Below are 20,888 nucleotides of genomic sequence, written 5' to 3'. Positions count from 1 at the left end.
TGGACAATGGCAAAAAGAAATCTTTTAGACACTGGACCTTTTAAAAGAACAAACATGTGAACTGAGCTCTGTCTCTATAGTCAAAAAACCTTCCTCATTTTAATTAGAAAGTATAATGGGGTGGGGGAGATATAAAGAGAAGGAATATAGTTTAATATTTATAGGGAAAGATGGAGAAAATGTGAAAAGTCTTAATAGTTAGCCCTAATGTGCACAGAATTGTGTACAACAGGATATAAAGAAAAATTATTAATAAATACCTCAAATGACTGTCAGCTGTAGAATTATTGAATAAATTAGGGTATATCTGATGAGGGAGCTTGGGGCAGGCTAAGGGCAAAATGCAGGCTGGCACCCCACCCCCCACAGGTGGGATCTGTGTGATATTCCTTGGACACTCCTGGCTACAAGAACAAAGGAAAGGGGTCTAAGTGCTTGCCATGGTGATGTGGGAAAGTAAGGCAAATTAAAAATTAAATTCCCTTACTGCCTACAGCCCATAGACAAGTCCTTGAAACCGGCAGAGTGACCTCCCTCTAGGAGCTCAGCTGCCTGGATGATGGCACTTTGCTAGGGGCAAAAAAGAACCTTGGCTTAACATTATCCCAACCTCGAGGATCCTGTTAAGTCAACTTCCTTTATCTCAACTGCCCCAAAATACATGCTGGCAATCATACTCCAAGCTTATGGCCCCCCAATATACATCTGAAGGGTCTCATGACTGAGGTTTTAGTAAATGGTGTTTCCATAGCAACAGCTAGTCCCTCAAGGTCCTGGAAACCTTGCTTCCAAAATTCTATACAGACTTACTCTATCCCTGACCACCCCCCCCCCACCTGAAGGTATATAATGAGTTACCCATCATGATCCCAGCGTCTTTGTACCAAAGACGTCTTCCAGAATTCTTTCTTGGCTGTCGGCTCCAGACCACCCCACCATCACCCCAAAACTTCATCATATCCATAAAATGTGAAACTACTGAGTGACTAGAAAAAAAATTATATATACACACACACTCACCTGTATGCACACACATACACACACACTCACATATGCCTCACATATATGTCAGGCTTCGTAACATTTAATCCTCATAGCCACGTTATAGGTAAGATACTATCATCATCCCTATTTTAAAGATGATGAACCTAAAGCACAGATGTGTCAAGTCACCTGTTCAAAGTCACACAGCTCATAAGTGGAAGAACTGGGATTCACACCTGGGCAGCTCCATTCTTAAGCCCTGAGTGATCCTTGAAGCAAGATACTCAAAACTCACCATTAAATGAAAAGAAAAGTTCGCTGAACAGGAGGGGATATGCTAATGGTCCCATTTTTGTAAATGTAATATAGAGCTACAAAGAAAGAGTAGAACCGAATCAAAAGCTAAAGAAGAAAATGAGGCAATCTAAAGCTCTCTGGCACATCCCCAACTAATTATAAAACGCATTAAATTGTGTTAGGGAGATGGAACGTTCCGAAATTCCTCTAAAGCATTTGGCTCGCTCTGAAATGCCCCTTCCGCTGTAAGAGAAGATCCTTTCATATCCCCTCTACTGACCCGCTTGATTGTGTCAGCTCTATTAGAAAGCTGCTTCTCACTAATCCAAGTTGACTTTTTATTAGCCACTTATACCTGAAGCACTAGACACATGACAATTTTAGGGTTTCGAAGGTGAGGTCACTTAGATCTAGGCAGACTCAGATCTCGGCCGTGACCAAAAAAGACAGCATTCGAACTTGACGTTTAGTTTAACCGGTGCACTTTTCACCACCTGCTTTTAATTCTTCTGCGAGGAGAAAACTAGGGAGAATAGAACAAATCCAGTGACCCCAAGCAAGTGAGGGGGAATAAGAGAGCAGCTCTTTGCAATATAGGATTTCTCTCCAGTGGTATGTGGGCGTGAACTAAAAGATAAAAGTGCCAAGGTCAGCCCACAGCTCCAGGGGTCCTCTCCCAAGATGCCCAGCCGGGGATAATTACCCTCACACTGGAAAATTACCTACTTTGTCCCTCAGGCGCAGAGACAAAATAAATCAAAGCACTTGCCAGGCCTGGGTTTGTCAGCCTGCCACTTTTCTGTTTTTAGTGTTTCACATTCTCTGAGTGATTTATTTATCTGTGTAAATTTCGAAAGTAATTCATTAATATTAGAAAAAGGCTGGGACTTGCTCTTCAGTGGGGGAGGGCTTTGGAACAGGGAGAGCCATTTGTTGATGTATTCAGTCTTTGTCTCCACCCTGCCAAGGGCATCACACCTACTTTCGTTATATTCTGACCCGAATTTCTTGGATCTGCGGGAAGAGGGGAAGGGAGTGTCACTGAGATGTTAGGAAATGTTAGTCTACAATCCCCAGTGAACTTTGAGACTTATGTATGAAAGAAATGTTGGTATGGGGCATTCGGCTTCATTTTTCATAAGTTATTTTGTATCTTGAAGAACTTCAAAAAATTTAAAAAGGAAGACAGAGAATTTTCAAAAAGGGCTAGTAGGCAACTGACTAGAAACACAATCCCCAGGATCCCATCTCTGCTCTGATGGGTCACTTATTCCAGGTCAAATTGCTTCATCCTGTTGTTCCAGAGTCTTCTATATGCTGGAAGCAAAATAAGACTTACAATATTGGAATATAGAATTTTAGAATTGAGACAACACAGTTAATCCCACAATGCCTCATTTATACAGAAGACTACTTGCATCTTGGGTTTTTGCGAAGTTACATGAGTCATTAGTGAATGGTGGAGTATGAGGGTTCAGGTGTCTGGTCTCCCTACCTCAGGAGTTTCCTGCCACCTTCATAGATGATGAGCCAACAGCCTATGGGAAATTTATGATGACAAATAATAAATCTATTTTTAATGGGGCTATTTACTTCATTTTTCTGTGCTTCCATTTCCTTAAGTAGAAAATAAGAGGTCTACAGAGTGACAATGATGTGGTGAATTCCTTATACAAACATTTTTTCAGATCCACCAACCATTTGGAAAAACAAACAAATAAACCAATGACAGAGACATATGGTAACTGAGTAGAAAAGTCCAATAACATAAATAAAGGACAGCCAGTGAATTACTAAAGAAAACTTCATCTTCTCTAAAGTCAGCAACATATGGAGTTCAGGGCCTGAAGCTGGGTTTCCTGAAATAAAGGCTTACGCTGTAAGATGCTCCGGAGAGAGGGCTCCATGATAGGATGTCTAAGTCTGGGCACATGGCGTGTTGGACATAGCTCTGTGTAGAGATGATGTGGGAGTCAAGCCACATGTCATTCCAAAATGTCATCAGGAATCCTGAGTCAAGAAACCAGTTTACACTTGCTTAATATAGCATTTATTAAGCATGTATAAGCAGAAAACGTTTTATTCATGAACTATCTGTTATGCAATATTCCACACAACACATAAGGAAAACTCCAGGCAAAAGCCTAGTCAAAGAACACCCTATGCTGCCCTTTTCTCAGTTCAAGGCCATCTTCTCAGCCCCACACCTCATACTCTCTGACCATGGCTCTTCAGTCCTCTGACAGTCCTCACCTTCGGGATTTATGGTTGAGGGTCATGCCCTGAATGCTTTTCCTCTTGGTAAGGCTGGAGGAAAAATTAGAGTGAGAGAGCAAGAGACAGAGAGGAGCACCTATTACCAAAAGGCAGAGGGGCTGTGGGTAACCAGTCATTCTCTCTGGACGGTGAAAGGGGACTGAACTAATAATTACACCAGTATAAATGGTATAAACCAGAGCCACCCCCTGCAAAACAGCATGTGCGGTCATCCTATAAAGAAGACTGCTAGTAGCTCCAGTGGTAACTCAGGTTGCCACTGGCCACTGGCCCCTGCAGGGCAGGTGAACGCCAGCATATCTCATCATTTCAATGCCCTTCTCCCTTTTCCCTTCTCTAGACATAAAGCTATCAGAGTTTCCAGAGAGAATTGATTGCTCCTTTTTCCAGGTGTCCTTAGCTCTTTGTCTATGTCTATATTGTATCTGTATTATATTGTATCTGTTTGTAACCTAGTATATGTGTGTATTTTATAGTTTTATAGCAGTAATTAACATGTCTGCCTTCCCATCCAGAACAAAAAGTGCTCTACCCTGCAGATAGTAGGAGCTCAATGAATGTTTATTGAATGAACAAATGCACGATACATGACAGAATAACTAAAGCACAGCTTCTAGTTAACCAGCAACTGTGACTCCCTGAATTTGTGTTTTCACCATTCTGGTTTAAAGGCTATGAACTTGAGGACAATTGCTTAATATCCCTCTTGCAGATTCCATCCCTAACCTTTGCTCTTCAAACTTGTTCTTTATTCTGATCCACAGCCAACCCTTTTTGTCAACCTCAGAGACTTCTTGGTGTCAAATGAAACTCTGAGATATCACTTAAAATTTCTTTAAAGATAAAATATTTGTGCAAAAGGAAGGAAAATGCCTTAATTTTCAATGCGTTGACAAAAGTAGTGATGAGAATTCACAGTGTGTGCACAGCCAGGTTGTGTTGGTGATGAGGAAGAAAGAGACTCATCCCCCTTTATGAGATTGAATATGCCTTGCTCTTTACTATCAAGGACAAGGCAAGGTAGAAGAGAACAAAAACCGAAGGCCAAGATGGTTAAGGGACAAGATTAATGACATTCATAAAATTGATGGAGGCCTGCGGGCTTGAAGTGATTGTAATAGCTCACGTGAAGCCCAAGGACGTAAATATTTTAACAAACAATCACTTTTGGTCTCATATCCACCATGGGGCCACAAAGCAAAAGTGGGGATATTAGTCTCTCTCTGAGGACTCGGTTATTTAACAATTAAAGGAAGGAAAAAATAACCTAAAAGGATTTCCCCTTCATATTATTTCTCTCTGAAACTATACTCAATTAATTGAAGACTTGGTGTACAAAGATTCTCATTCACATTGCTTTTCTGTACCCCGCAGGCTTTGAGATGTTCGTAGCATCTAGTTTTCTCTGTTTAAACTTGAACCTATACATGTGGTCTTCCCTCCCCGGAGTGAGTCTTTTTAGTAAATTGGATGGGAAACTCAGGCTCTCATCTGTCATTGTACTTAATTGCCCTTGGTTCAACCCATTTTGTTTTTTGTTCCTTTTGAGGGATATTTCATTAAGGAGGGTACTTCTTCAGTGTCAACCAGGGGGAGCTTCCCAGGTGCCACACATTCAGTGTCTAACACTGGACTCTAGGCCAATTCAGTCAATTTCCCTCATCCCATTCCAGTCCCTGCACACAGGCCAAGGCAAAGTGGCACTGTGAGATAGATTGGGGAGCTGATTACTGCCAGCAAGAAGAGAGTGACATTGCTCACTTTGGAAAGGTAAATCAACTTCATAAAGTGTATCACCAGTTTAATAAGAGTCTACATTTATTGAGCACTAATTATGGGCCAGGAACTGCATTGAGTGATTTATAAACATTATTTCATTAAAGTATCACTACGGTTTTATGAAGTAGGTACTTTTATTATTGTCCAGCTTCAAATGTTGTAACTAAGATTTAGAGAGGTTACGTAACATATTCAAGGTCACAAATCTAGGAAGTGGAAAAGCTCTGAGAGTTCCCCCTTTAATTAATCTACTATGATACCTCACATATTAATGCATGAAAAGAGACAAACCACTAAGTAAATGATGGTCAATTTTCAAAACACGAGAGAGGTACTGGCTAAAATTATATGGTGACCAAATGTTTAAAAGAACTCTGAAAATCTCAAAAGCAGAAGCATATTTGCATTATAGCACTAGTGATTTTGTTGAGTTTTTTTTCTTTTTTTTAAAAATTTTTAATGTATATTTATTTTGAGAGAGAGAGACAGCACAGAGCCCATCACGGGGCTCAAACTCATGAACTGGGAGATCATGACCTGAGCTGAAGTCGGACACTTAACCGACTGAGCCACCCAGGGGCCCCTTGTTGAGTTTTTCTTAAGGACCGCCTGTGAGGGTGTATTCTTCATGGGAATATGGGATGGGATAATAGTCAAGACCATCAAGACTCAATGGAAGTAACTAATGCTCGATTACTTATGAAGTAACAGCTCTTCAAGGTAGCTAATGCGCTCAACATTTCCCCCTGTCTATCCCTGTTTGGTTTCCCAGGTCCCATCCATCCAGGAGACAGGATCTGGGAATGTGGTAAGTGTCTCCCTCCAGTGGTTAGTTCCATATGTCATCCATTTCTTCTGCTGACTCTTCTGGTATCTGAGTCTCTCAGCATTTTTTTCACTCCTTATTTTTTTTCCTTTGCATCTCTTACCTCTATATCTCTTTACCTCTGAATTTGGGCCTCTCCTCCCTTGCCTTCCTCTTCACTCCCCATTTAAATATCCTTCCTCCTGGGGCGCCTGGGTGGCGCAGTCGGTTAAGCGTCCGACTTCAGCCAGGTCACAATCTCGCGGTCCGTGAGTTCGAGCCCCGCGTCGGGCTCTGGGCTGATGGCTCAGAGCCTGGAGCCTGTTTCCGATTCTGTGTCTCCCTCTCTCTCTGCCCCTCCCCCGTTCATGCTCTGTCTCTCTCTGTCCCAAAAATGAATAAACGTTGAAAAAAAAATTAAAAAAAAAAATATCCTTCCTCCTATTGGGACTTGCTATTGAGCATAAGTCTCCAAATTCATTGAGACAGGGACCTGTTTCATAAAAATTATAAAAATAAAGTGAAACTGCAATTTTCTAGATCAAAACTAAAACAGTTTCCAACACTTTAAGAATTCCACCCTAGACACTAACTATGGTATTAATTTGGAAATTCCATTTCATTAATTCTGTAGAACAAAAACTTACTATCAATTAAATAATACTGACACATGTTGAGAGATGTGATAGCCTGGCATTCAAGAGCGTAGGCTCTGGAGGCAGACACTAAATAAGCTGGCTCAGGTGCTTATAGCCATGTCACCTTGAGAAAGTACCTTCATTGCACTGTGCCTCAGTTTTCTCATATGTCAAGTGGGGATAATTATATTAATTAGTTTGTAGGGTTGTTGTAAATATAAAATGAATTCATGTATAAAAAACATTGAAGAGAGTAGAGGGTATGCGGTAAGTAGTCAAAGATGTTATAATTATTACGAAGTCTTCATGATGTCAATATCTGCTCCAATAAACCAGAGAAATGATTGATAGATCTTAGGCTGACCAAGCAAACTTATGCCTAGATGCATAAATAAACACCTGCTTAAGATTTATACTCAGTCTCTGCAGTATCCTTGGTCTTATACAAGCAAAGCAACAACACAGAAGTACTTTCTCCAAATACTTGCCCAAGAATAGAAGAGAAAAAAAGGAACCTATCTATTTTAAGATTTTGTTGTGGGAGGAGGAACATGGAAGTAGATGTCAGAAGAATTAGCTTCTACCTCTGATATTCTCATGTATGAGTTTTAAGAACTCCTGAGCCTCTTCGTTTTTAATTGTAAAAACAATATTGCTAACCATAGTGACATTTCAAAGTCGCCATGTCAATAAAATGAGATAAAATAATGAAAACATGTCACAAATTATAAATCTCTATATACTTCTAGTGGTTACTGCTTTGTTTTTTTCAAAAAACATTTTAGAGCACTGATGTTAAGCATTATCCTTGTTGGCCACAACTTTATGCAAAGCCATCTGATATGTGCTAGATATTTCCATAACAGCTCTCCACATGCATATCATTATCTCTGCTTCACAGGTGGGAAAACTATGGCTTGGAAAAATTGTGGAATGCTCGAAGTTACACAACGTTAAATGACACTTAGATTTTTTAATACAGTTTTTCAGTTTCCAAAGTCCAGATAATTCTTTCAATTATGTAAAAGCAGCTTCTTTACAGTACCTCTTTCCTGGTGCAATTAACTAGATAAAGGTATAAAGCACAGTAGCATTTCTCTGGGAATATATAGTAACTACATATTTTTAATATTTAGAAAATAACACATAATCAATCACATAACAATGTATGTTTATCAACACTTCTGTAACAAATAAGCCATAACAATTCAGGATTTTAGTTAGACCAAGGAAATTTATTTCTCACTCATTTAACAACACACATTGATATTTCTGGGCAGTGAACAGCATTCTGCCCTATAATGATTTATAGACTTGGGTTCCTTCCACCTTGTGGCTCTGCCTTCAACTTGGGTCTTGGAGTCCTTGGTTCCCAGCCAACAGGAGAAAGAAAAGAAACCCCACCTGCTTCTTAAGAAAGGCTTGACCCAGAAGTGACATTTCTCACTGATGTTCATAATCTATTGGTGACAGGGAGTCATGGGGTCACATCTGCTGCAAGAGGGGCTGGCAAATATAAGGCCTGGATGGGCAACCACTCCAGCCACAACAACTCTCTCTGGAAGAGAGGATGCAAACATTAGTCATGGCTGCCAGAGTATGCAATATAGAATAAGGGATGAAAGTTTGCAATTCCCCCCAAAAAAACCTCTGGGACCAGGTGGGCTTTAGAATACAGAAATTTTGGGGCGCCTGGGTGGCTCAGTCGGTTGAGCCTCCAACTTCAGCTCAGGTCATGATCTCACAGTTCTTGAGTTTAAGCCCCCTATCCGGCTCTGTGCTGACAGCTCAGAGCCTGGAGCCTTCTTCAGATTTTGTGTCTCCCTCTGTCTCTGCCCCTCCCTACTCATGCTCTGTCTCTCTCTGTCTCTAAAAAATGAATAAACCTTAAAAAAAATTAAAAAAAAAAGAATGCAGAGATTTTCAGATTTTAGGAAGATAATGCAGTCCCTGTACCACATTATATGCAACACCCACATAGGGTCTAGCGAAGATCCCTCTAATCAAACCCAGTAGTATTTCTGCAGTGAAACAAATCAAGTCACACTAAAATGCAATAGATAAAAATATAAATTGTTTCACATCAGTTAAAGTCAGTATTTCTTACCAAAGAGGCTTTCTAAAAGCATACAGCAGATGCATAAACGTTTAGATTTCAGAATTGCACACGAGGACTTGTGAACTGGCATCAGATAGGATTCAACAAAAACATAAGGGAAGGACTTCAGTGTCACTAGTGGCAGGTGTGAGAGCTCTCAGGCAAGCGAAAGGGGGTCAAATGTAACTGGTCAATTACCATGTGCTCTAGCTCCTTAGCACGTTAAATGTTTTGATCTTTTTGTATTTCCAAATGCAGAAAGTTATTATGCCAAGTGATAGAATAAGTACTTAACCATTTGTTATGCACACAAAACAGCTGCTACATGGCATTTTCTTTCCATTTACAACACTAAGTAGATGAACTGACACTTTGAAACCGATCATCAAAATGTCCTTCCCACTAAGCTCTAGTCATCACCAATAGGCACTTTTAAGTGAGTCATAAACCTTTCAACTCAGGAGCAGAACACCTTATGCTTAGCTTTATAGTATAGTCATTCCATTTGACTCTTTTTTATGGTAAAAATAAGGGATAATTTATGAGTTTCATTTGGGCTCATTTTAAACTACTTTTAAATCCAGGCAACCTCAAACAGTCTCTTTGACCCAGGATATTTCTCAAGCCAAATTTTTTGATCCAGGTGCTAAATGCAGATGACCACACAGAGATAGATTCTATTGCTATGAATTAATCATTATGAGCTTTAATCTTTAGTGATTCAAGTCTGATAATGGCTAAATCTGGTGATGTGACCTTGATGTTAATTTTTTTTAATTATATATTTTTTTGCAAATATAGGTCAGTTAACTTTCTCATGACTCTAGCTATGTTTTCCAATCTCGTGGGTTCTAACAAAGGCACTAACCTCAGGCAATTTGGAAAGGCTTTGTTGCATGATAATGAGAAGTTGAACAGCACATACAAAAACCTGATATTTATTTAAATAACATCATGAATAAAAAAAACTGATGTTGCAGTATTCATCTCATGACAACAAACTACTTGAAAATGCTGTAAAACCTAAAAATAATGTATTTTAATTTTCCTAACAGCTTGAAGCAAGATTGGATGTTTTAAAATTAAAACCATATATGGCATTGACTGGTAAGTCTTAATTCAAACAATGAGGCTGCATATGACATAGTATTTCATATTAAGTTCAAGACATTAGCTCAAATATTTGTGTTGGTAAAAGACACAGAGTATGACAATTTATGTAAGTTACCCCCTTCAATTATTATCAAACTCTTTATCAAAGTAGTAGTAATATCATAAGTATACAAGATGTGCCTTTATGGCTAGTAGCTTGAAGATTCTTGAATATATCTACAACAAACATAAAACACAGGTCTTCCCCAGATGGGCTGAACTGAGCCCAGCTTTAGAGTTCCAACTATGACCATAGGGGTCAACTTTGGGCACATGACCTGTTTCCCCATTGGTAAACCAAGGCGAGTGGATTTACTGACATTAAGTCCATTTCAAGCTCTGGCATTCTGTGGTTTCAAACAACATTATTTCAGAAATACAAATTCATTTCACTGTAAGGAGTGTATATAGGGTTCTGTGGCTTCTGTTTCAAGTCATCATATGACAGGAACTCTTCCCCTTTGAATGAATCACTGCTGTTATATCCTGGTTCTTGACTCCACCACGCTCATAACACAAGTGTCAAAGAGAAGTTGCACCAGGTTAAGTTGCTAGGGTTGATCAGTCAAGGAAGACTTTATTCAACAGGGGCAAGAAATTGAATTCAACTACACTGAAACAAACAAACAAACAAACAAAAAAGCAGGAGAAATTTTAAGCACCGGAGTGAGCTAATGGAAAAGGACTGGAGGGCTTTAAGAGGAGGCTGGTCAAAGGTGATTAAAGCATCTGTATTTGCTCATTGGTACTTTTCAAAGCTAGGCTCCTACCCTTTCACAGAGATTAGGAGTTAGGAGCCCTATCTTTCTTGATAATTATATTTCAAAAGGATGTCTCCCAGATCCTTAAGAAAGATATTCCTGGGCTATATAAGATTTAGATCTCAAAGAGGTAGGGAAAGACTGTATAATTGCAAGTTTTCTAAAGTAGGTACTCTAAGAAAAAGGAGGCCAGGTATCTACAGTTAGGAAGAAAAGTGCCTAAAATTTAGTCAAGCTGAACAGAAAAGTAGGTCATCTTGGTAATATGTTCTTATAAACCAAATTCTGTGGTTTGGAGGAGGCCAAACAGGGAATCCCCCGAGGCCAACATGACCTGGAAGTAACCCCCACAATTATGACAGGACACTTGACTTCAGGCAGCTTGCATGTAGGCAGCTGACTTACTACCATTTCTCTAGTGCCCAGCAGATGCCTGTCACATAGTGGTAATTCCATAAAAGGAGTATTCAATATGCAAAACTAATCTCTGTGAATCAGTTCGTGAAGATGGTCATTTTTCCTCTTGCCTTCATCAACAGAGAATGCTTGACCATCCGCGAGTGCACTAATCTACTACCATGACTCTCATTAAGTCTATATAGAACAATGTCTTAAAATGGAAGAATCTATTTTACCTCTCTCCAGAGCCATGGCTGAGAACATGACCTAGGGAATCAGGAAAGAGCTAAATTCAAGTTTTGGTTCTGATTTACAGTATTGGGTTGACCTTGAACCATTTTCCTAACCTTTATGAATCTCAGTTTTCACATCTTTACAAAAGAAATAACACCAGTACTGGGGTACCTGGGTGGCTCAGTCAGTTAAGCATTTGTCTCTTGATTTTGGCTCAGGTCATGATCTCACAGTTTGTGGGATCAGGCCCCATGTGCTGACAGCATGGAGCCTCCTTGGAGTTCTCTCTTTCCATCTCTCTCTCTGCCTTTCCCCTGCTTACATGTGCACTCTCTCTCTCTCTCTCTCTCTCTCAAAATAAATAAACTTAAAAATAAAAAAAAAAAAGATTCTCTCCCTCCCCCACATTGGAAAGAAAAGAAAGAAAGAAAGAAAGAAAGAAAGAAAGAAAGAAAGAAAGAAAGGACCAGTACCTACTTCACAGGGTTGTCGTGAGGGTTGAATAAGAATGTGTGGAGATAAAAAGCACTGAGCAGAGGATTTTCCACAGAGTAAGCATGTAACAAGTACTGGCTTGTTTTCAATTTTTAGTGCTCTTCATGCCCAAGGCTTGCTAATAGTTTGTTAAATACATACATACATACATACATACATACATACTTACTAAAGCAGATGGGTGATATTTTAATTCTATTACTGTTTCTGTCCTGGATGTTTGAACTTTAGATAAAGAAGTAGGAAATCATGCATTCATTGAACAGACCCAATATAGCCAAATGTGTCAAAGATTTCATCTTCATTGATATTTAATAAATAAAAGTAAATGAAATGAAATTCTTATTTCCAAAGGAGAAATTAATGGTAAAATTTCTTACTGATTTGTGAAATTAATAAATGAACACAATTCATTGCTTATTCTAATTAAAAATCTGTCCCATTGTTTTCTTTGCCTGTTCTCTTGAACCCAATCCAATGTCTTTCACCCCAACACCCACAAAGATTGCTCTTATCAAGGTCACTAAAGACCTCCATGTCATGAAATTCCATGGTCAGTTTTCAAATGATTAACCTTGCTTGCAACATTTGTCTTTCTACCTCAAAATACTTTCTCCATGTGGCTTCTAGGACATCAGATTTCCCTATTTGATTTCTGCCCCTCTGAACATTCCTTTGCAATCTCTTTATCTGATTCTTCCTCATTTACTCAATTTCTCAATGTTACAGAGCCCATGGACTTAATTTTTGTACCTCTTCTTTCATAAATAATGCATTCCTTTGTTGATCTCATCAAATCTCAAGCATGTAAATGTCATATATTTATAATATCATAAAATTATACTGTAGCTCAGACCATTCCTTGGAACTCTAGACTTATGTACCAACTTTCTACTTAACGCACTCACTTCCAATTTCAATAGATGACTTAAAATTAACGTGTCCAAAACTGAGACTCGGATAGTGACTACAAAACTTGCTTTAAAAAAAAAATTCCACAATGTAGTTAATGGAAATCTCCATTCTCCTAATTGCACAGGTCAAAAATTTAGTTGTCTTCTCCCAATAATAAAAACTCAAATTAATACTACACTGAAATACTGTCAAGTTTGGCAAAAATTCAAAAGGTGACAACATTCTTTCTATTGTGACTAGGGAATGGCTGTCAGAAGATAGGCACTTTCACACATTGCTTGTGGGCATGCAAAATAGTATTACTCCTCTGAAGGCTCTTTTGGCAATATTTAACAAAACTACATTTGCATTTACCTTTTGATTAGCAATCCTACTTTTAGGAATTTTCTGTATATTCCTCCACAAATAAGGAAATACGGTGGCGCCTGGGTGGCTCAGTTGGTTAAGCTTATGACTTCGGCTCAGGTCATGATCTCGTGGTCTGTGAGTGCAACCCCTCATGGGGCTCTGCGCTGAGGGCGCAGAGCCTGGAGCCTGCTTCGGTTTCTGTGTCTCCCTCTCTTTCTGCCCCTCCCCTGCTCGTGCTCTGTCTCTGTTTCAAAAATAATTAAACATTAAAAAACTTAAATAAGGAAATATGTATGCACAAGGTTTTTCATAGCAGCATTTTTGTTATTGCAAAATATTAGAAAGAACTTAGAGGCTCGTACCTAGAAAATAATTAAGTGAACTATGTTTCATACATCCATGCTCACAGATCTATAGAAGAAGAGGGAGGATCCTTATGAATGAATAAGGAATAATTTCTAGTATATATTATTAAGTGAGAAAGCAGTGTACAGAGATAGAAGTGTAATTTACTGTCTCTTAGAAAAAAGTAGAGAAAGATGCACACGTGTACCTGTTTATTTTTGTAAAAAGAAATACAGCGATGATAACTAAGTAATAATGTAATTAGCTAATTGGTAGATGGGAATCAGATGGCAGGAAGTAACACCTCTTTGGGAATAGCTCTTTGTGGGATCAATCTGATGTTTCACAATTAAAAAATAAATTAATAAAAACTAAAGAGAGAAATATAAAATTGAATACTAATAGAAACACATAAAATAAATAGCACAACAAATAGAATATATAACCACATAGGGAAAAACTATACTAATCCAAAAAATATCTGTATACATTGATTATATACTGTCAGTCTAAAGACAATGAAAATTGCAAAGACATGTTCAACTTAGTAGAATTCGTCTTCATAGCAGTATAGATGTGGCAATACTCAAACTGTTTTGTTGTGTATATCGTGAAATTGATGATACATCAACATTTTCAGATCCAAATTCTCATTATGGGGGAAGGAAAATATAAATTGGGAATGTGGGAAGGCAAGAAAGAAGCTTATAGCTGGAATTGGAATTAGAAATCTCAGTAGGTATACATGGAATTTTAAGAAGCAATAATTATCTATTTTCTGTCCACAGAAATGGCCCAGTATCAATGAGTATAGTGTCCAGTTCTTGGTTTCTAAATACCCCTCTGCATTAACAGGAATCAGAAATTCCAGTTCTAGAATTTGATGGCTGATTCCAGGTCAAGGGCAGGGAAAGTGCTAGTGAGTTAATGGAAAGCTTTGCCTTCTAGAATCAGATCACTTCTCCCCTCCCTCACCACTTGGATGATTAGAATAGGCTTTTGGTTTGTTTCCCTGCTTCCATTCTTGCCCCATGCATTCTATTCTAAATAAATAGTAGAACGTAGAAATAGTAGAACGTAGAAATAGCATCATATGAAAATGTAAGTCCAATCCTGTCAATCCTAAATCTCCCAGTGCCTTTCCATCTCTCTCAGAGTAAAAACCGCATCTTTGAAGATTTCTAAATCCACACAAAATCAGGTCCTCTATTGTCTCTCCTTTTCACTTCCAGACCTAGTGACCACACTGTTGCTTCTCAAACTCACCAAGAGCACTTTTTAACTCAGGACCTTTGCACATTTTGTTCCCATTAATATAGGATGCTCTTCCTCCAGATATTTATAAGGCTCTTTCCCTCACTCCCATCTTTTCTTTACTCAGCTATCATTTTCTTTTATTTTTTTAAGTTTATTTATTTATTTTGAGAGAGAAAGAGAGAGAGAGCGCAAGTGGGGCAGGGCAGAGAGAGAGAGGGAGAGAGAATCATAAGCAGGCTCCACTCGGTCAACACAGAACCCTACTTGGGGTTGGATCTAACAAATGATGAGATCATGACCTGAGTGGAAAATAGGAGTCAGATGTGTAACCAACTGAGCCGCCCAGGTGCCCCTCAACTATCATTTTCTCAATGAGGTCTTTTTGGTCACTCAAAATCACTAACCCCTAAGTCACCCTTTCCTGTTCCCCTTCTCCATTTTTTTTCTTTTTCTTTGGTATCACTTTCTGTTTTAATCATCTTTATTTTCTGTCTATCCCACTACAGTGCACATTCCACATATCTGTTTTGTTCATTGCTGTGTTCCCAGAGCTTAGAATCATGCTAGGTACATTAGAGACACTCAAATACTTCTTTACTTAAGTAAGCTACAGAGTAACCAAACCTACCCAAAAAGTCAAAAGAACAAATGGTATATATAGTATAGTATATAAATATAGTATATTATATAATATGCATTATATAATACCACATGTATAAATATATTGAAACAAAATGTGTTCATAAGTTTGCATAAGGGAGATATCACATGGATAGAATGATAATGGAGGGCTAAAAATTGAGCTGGAGCTTGACTAACAGGAACTGGAAAACAAAAAGAGTATTTATGGAAGCACTTGATGGAGCAGTCACTGTTTATTTCCCAGAAAAATAATAAATTATTTTGAACATGTGATTCTTCAAAACATGAGATTTAAAATAGATCAAGGGGTGACTGGGTGGCTCAGTCAGTTGAGTATCCAACTCTTAAGCTCGGCTCAGATCATGATTTCACCTCTCTCTCAAAATAAATAAATAAACTTAAAATTTTTAAAAATTATTTTTAATGTTTATTTGTTTTTGAGACACACACACACACACATACACACACACAGAGTGCCAGTGAGGGAGGGGCAGAGAGAGAGGGAGACACAGAATCGGAAGCAGGCTCCAGGTTCTGAGTTGTCAGCACAGAGCCCGACGCGGGGCTCCAACTCACCAACCAGTGAGATCATGACGTGAGCCAAAGTCTGAGGCTTAACTGACTTAGGTACCCCTAAAAATTTTTTAAAAAATACAACAGATTGAAAATTATTCTATCAATACCCCTCTCATACTTGAATCTTCCAAACCACCATTACAATGTCTTGTGAGAAAATAAACTAAAAACAAGGGAAAACAGGCAAGTGTCACTCAGGTTAAGGATACTGAGCAGTCACTGCTTTATTTAAGTATCCAACCTAGAAAATTAAAGAAACATTCCTAATACCATAAGTATCTCTACTCTAGTTTATGAATTATGTCATTTTTTGATATCATGTCACATTTTTTTTCCTCTTCATGGGTCTGATCAATTAATTCTTTTAAAATTCAGAACCTGGGTGAAAAATCAGGAAAGCATCCTACTACCTCCTCTGCACTTCCATAGGATTTTAAATAACTAATCTGGGAGACCCTTGGCAAAATACCCTTCGAAGAATCGGAGAACACTGTATAGCACTCACTAGGCAATCAATGTTTTTTTCCTCTTTCAAGAAAAAAAATCAATTTGATGAAGCATGACTGCTGTATACTATTCATAAGAAAGTTATACCAACATGTGTATGTTCACCAAACAAATTACAAATTGCAGATAATGCTTACAAAATTCTGAGAAAAACTCCCTTTGTTCAGAAAGTGCCCTTGTTTACTATTTAATAAACAGAGAGAACTCCTGGTTAAATCTCACCCAGAGGCTGTTATGATGGGATGAGTTATCATGATAGTCTATTATCTACGTCCTAGAAGAGATAAAATCAGGACATTTTTGCACCTATCCAGAAGCCATCCAGTCATGCACACAGAGCTTGTCTGAGATTGTGAACAAACACCTCTGTCTCACCTCTCTACCTCCAAGTGAACTCTGTCAGTGAGGAATCTAGAACGGCTCAGACACATGAAGAAAATCTGCCCTCTGTCAGATTGCTGAAAATCAATGGTTGATATCTGAAGTTGCTTAACATTGCCTGAGATAAAGAATGAGTATACAGTACACTAATCTTTTATTTGGCTTCTTTTTTTAGTGTCCTAAAACATTCAGTTTTGGGGGGATTTTTTTGTTTTGGTTTGTTTTTTTGTTTTGTTTTGTTTTGTTTTTACGAAGAATCAGAGTGGGACCTTCTCCAGAGAAAGAAGTCATCTCTAATTTGGTCAGTTCTAACATAATGCAAAATTGCATCATTATTATTAATCATATTACTTTGCATCGTAATTATTTGGCTACTAAACCTCTTTTTCCACCAGCCTGTAACCAACTCAAAAAGAATTCTATTTTAATGTATCTCCATGCTGTGTTTGATCCAATACTTAGTACATGGGTAGCACACAATATAAATTTCTTAAAAGGATATGCAAAGTGAAGTTCATTAAATCTGTGAATGACATAAAGCTAGAGAAGTGGACAGTTCATGCACTGGATTACAAAATGAATAATTCAAATTATTATTGAAAACAGGCTAAAATCTAGTAGATGATGTCTTCAAATCTTCTATGGAGATGTTTTAATAATGTACCTAGGGGCTCCTGGGTGGGTCAGTCAATTAAGTGTCTGACTTTGGCTCAGATTATGATCTCGTGGTTTGTGAGTTCGAGCCCCACATTCTCTCTCTCTCCCTCTCTCTCTCTGCTCCTTCCCCAGTTATACGCTCTCTCAATATAAATAAATAAACTTAAAAAAATGTACCCAAATACAGGCCAAAAGACTAAACTGCAATTCATTAAGAAAACTCTCATGGATTTTATTCACAACAAACTCACAATAAGCCAATGTGAAATGGCCTCTTAGGGAGTTAATGCAGGACAAGGCTGGTGCCCCAGGTGCCACCACATCCTCGTCTCCAGAACCTGCACATCAGGCCACAAGAAACTCTCCCCATGTTTTAACAGGAAAAGAACATTTTAAAAAAATGTTTCAATGTTTATTTATTTTCGAGAAAGAGAGAGAGAGAGAGCACAATTGGGAGAGGGGCAGAGAGAGAGGGAGACACAGAATCCGAAGCAGGGCTCCAGGCTCCTAGCTGTCAGCACAGACCCCGACGTGGGGTTCGAACTCACAAACTGTGAGATCATGACCTGAGCCGAAGCTGGATGCTTAACTGACTGACCCACCCAGGCGCCCCAGGAAAAGAACATTTTTAGCTCTATAAAGGAAGAGACTTGCTATTGAAACAAATCTACCTATGACATAGAAGCAAAGGGCAAAGAATATACAGAGGAACTGCAGAAAGTCCCAGAGGGAAGCAAAAACGGAGAGGGCTGCAACAATTTAAAAATAGAAACAAGCCCCGTCTGCTCAGAAAATCACTGCCTCCTGATGGAGCTAGAACGTCTCTGAAAGCAACATTCTGAAATCTTCCAAGGGTTGTCAGCATTAGAGAATGGCCTGGGAAGACTGAAAGAATTAAAGATTAATTACAAAAATATATTTTAGAAAGCTGGGCAAGCAAATGATGACATAGAACCAGTAAAATAAGCCTCTGTCAAATCTCTGGAGGGGGTTGAGCTGTACTTGAGTTAAACCATTAAAAGAAACACCTTCCTGGAAAGAAGACTTGCTGTGGAGAAGAATCTCCTGGGATCTGTTCAGCAGATGAAAGATGAGGCTAAGGATTTGCAGCAGAAATTAGCAGAACAGTGGAAGCAAGAGAAACCCAGAACTCCCATTCCTAGCTCAGCAGAAACTAAGAGGTTGGATGTGGCCATCCAAGTCCAAAGCAATGGCTCCAGAGAGCTCATTGAGGAGGATCTGGCTCTGGTCTAAACATCTTGAGGAAATCAGGGTGACCGGTGCATCATCCAACGCGTCCCCCACCCCCCCAAAGCCTGTGGCCTCAATGTCCTCACTTAATCTCAAATGAATTTACTGTTGTAAACAGGGCATCCTGACAGACCTCACAGCTCAAACTAGGCAAGTATTCTGGCGTTACAATGGGAGACCAGGGACAGAAATGGCAGTGACCGATAATCCATGTACTTTTGAACCATGAAGCTTTGGGAAATTCTTGGAATTTGGGATACTGCCTTTAAGAATTTCCTCACCATCACTGCCATCACCACAGAATGTAGTCAAGAGGTTGCTTTAAGAAAACCAGAAAGCCCTTGATTGGTCTGCCCATTTGATTGGTTCATGCATGTCCTTTTATCACTTAGCTCTCAATCAGTTAGAGTTGCAGACGGTCATCCATGTCTGCTAGAACAAAACCTTCAATACTTTATGACATTAAGGATTAACATTTTAAACTATTTACAGAATTCAAGTGTCAATCAAGCAGATTATTTTTTTCTAAAATGCACCTCAGTGCCTACCTACAGATTGGGCTATTGGAGGTGTGCTAGTCTCCAACTTCTGGTTGAAGTTGAAGGTAAATTTCATCCTAAAGAAGTCCTACAAAAGGTAGTTTATTCTGTATTGGCTTCCTGAACATTAGACTATCTGACTGTGTGTTGTTGACTTCATTTTCTGGCCTCTAGAGGAGCCTCTATCAGGGCAGACTGGCCTTAGTAACATGGCACTGGTAATAGGGCTTTATTCAAAACCTTATTGAATTGATAGAGACATCCTTTAGAGAAGATTCACATAGGAAGATTGTTGCTGGAGGCTAATTTTTCAAAAGTAAAATAATACTGGGTATCAAATAATCTAGAGTTGATAAACTGATCATTGTTTGTTATAAATGGATGTTTAGACTGAAGAAGAACACACTAATTCCAGGGCATTATTCTCAGCTTAATAACTTTCTACTTTCACTACTAAGTTATTTTTTAGAAAAAAAAACAAAATGTACCTTTGAGTTGAAATTATAACTTTTATGTATGTTTGATATCCAGTAGAAGAAATAAGGCAAAGTATCTGGCTTCTTAACCAAAGAAATTTTCTTAATCTGCATCAGAAAGACAGGCTTTTATTTTTTGAAAAACAGCAACAACAACAACCACAACAACAACAAAAAAGCAAGGGAAAGTAATGTTCAATTTGTTTCCAGCTGAGTGCTAACGCTGTGATGATGTTTAATAGTGCAATACATATTTATATTTTGATGTTGTCTCACATGGCAGTAAAAAGCTGTTTTGGCTTCTGTTTGTTTTCACTTAACCAAGTCACTAATATGAAAAATCAATTACCTTTAAAATTTTTCCCATTCAAGTAGGCTTTAGGGTAATATATTTTGAAGAAGTGTATATACTGGTAAAGGTATTTTAACATTTGATCATTTAATTGAGCCTTCTAAGTTTCCATTATAGAGAGTAACATTCCATATTTCCCTTCTCTCAAATCTATCTTATTCCCCAGAGTTGCTATGTGGAATAAAGTTTGTTTTGAATGCTAGAAAAAAAAAAAAAACTCATACAAGCTTATAGGACTAAAGTAAGCAGGGCAGATTATCTATTTGTGATTGTTGTTCTATCTTTACGTTCTGAAGAAATGAAAGATTCTAAGGAAAAATCCAAAATCCATAGTATGGCTTCCAAACAGGGCCAGGATGAGGGTGAGGCCAGAGAAACACCAAAGGTGCAAAATTTAAGAAGATGCTCATTCTTAAGGTCATGCGAAGAGGGCTTTCATGATCTGATCTCTTCCAGTGCTCTTTCAATGTCCACTCCTTGCATCCTGTACCCCAGGTCTACTAAAACCGTGACCGGTTTTTAAATGTGTCAGGCTCATGATAGTCTATCTTTTAGAAGTGATCTAAAAGAGTTTCTGAAAGAGTTTTTAATTATCCCTCTTTGTCCATCTAAAATTACTCTCCCTACAGCTGTCCAATATGGGAACGATTTCTGGAAAACCCTTCAACCACATGAAATTCAACTGAGTCCTTATTCCCTTAGTATAATATTTATCACACTGTA

The sequence above is a fragment of the Lynx rufus genome, unplaced genomic scaffold (genome assembly GCF_022079265.1).
Source record: "Lynx rufus isolate CCGP_SWC_20201006 ecotype Redwood Valley unplaced genomic scaffold, mLynRuf1.p SCAF_2, whole genome shotgun sequence".
Taxonomy (NCBI): domain Eukaryota; kingdom Metazoa; phylum Chordata; class Mammalia; order Carnivora; family Felidae; genus Lynx; species Lynx rufus.
This window is presented reverse-complemented; position numbering follows the sequence as displayed.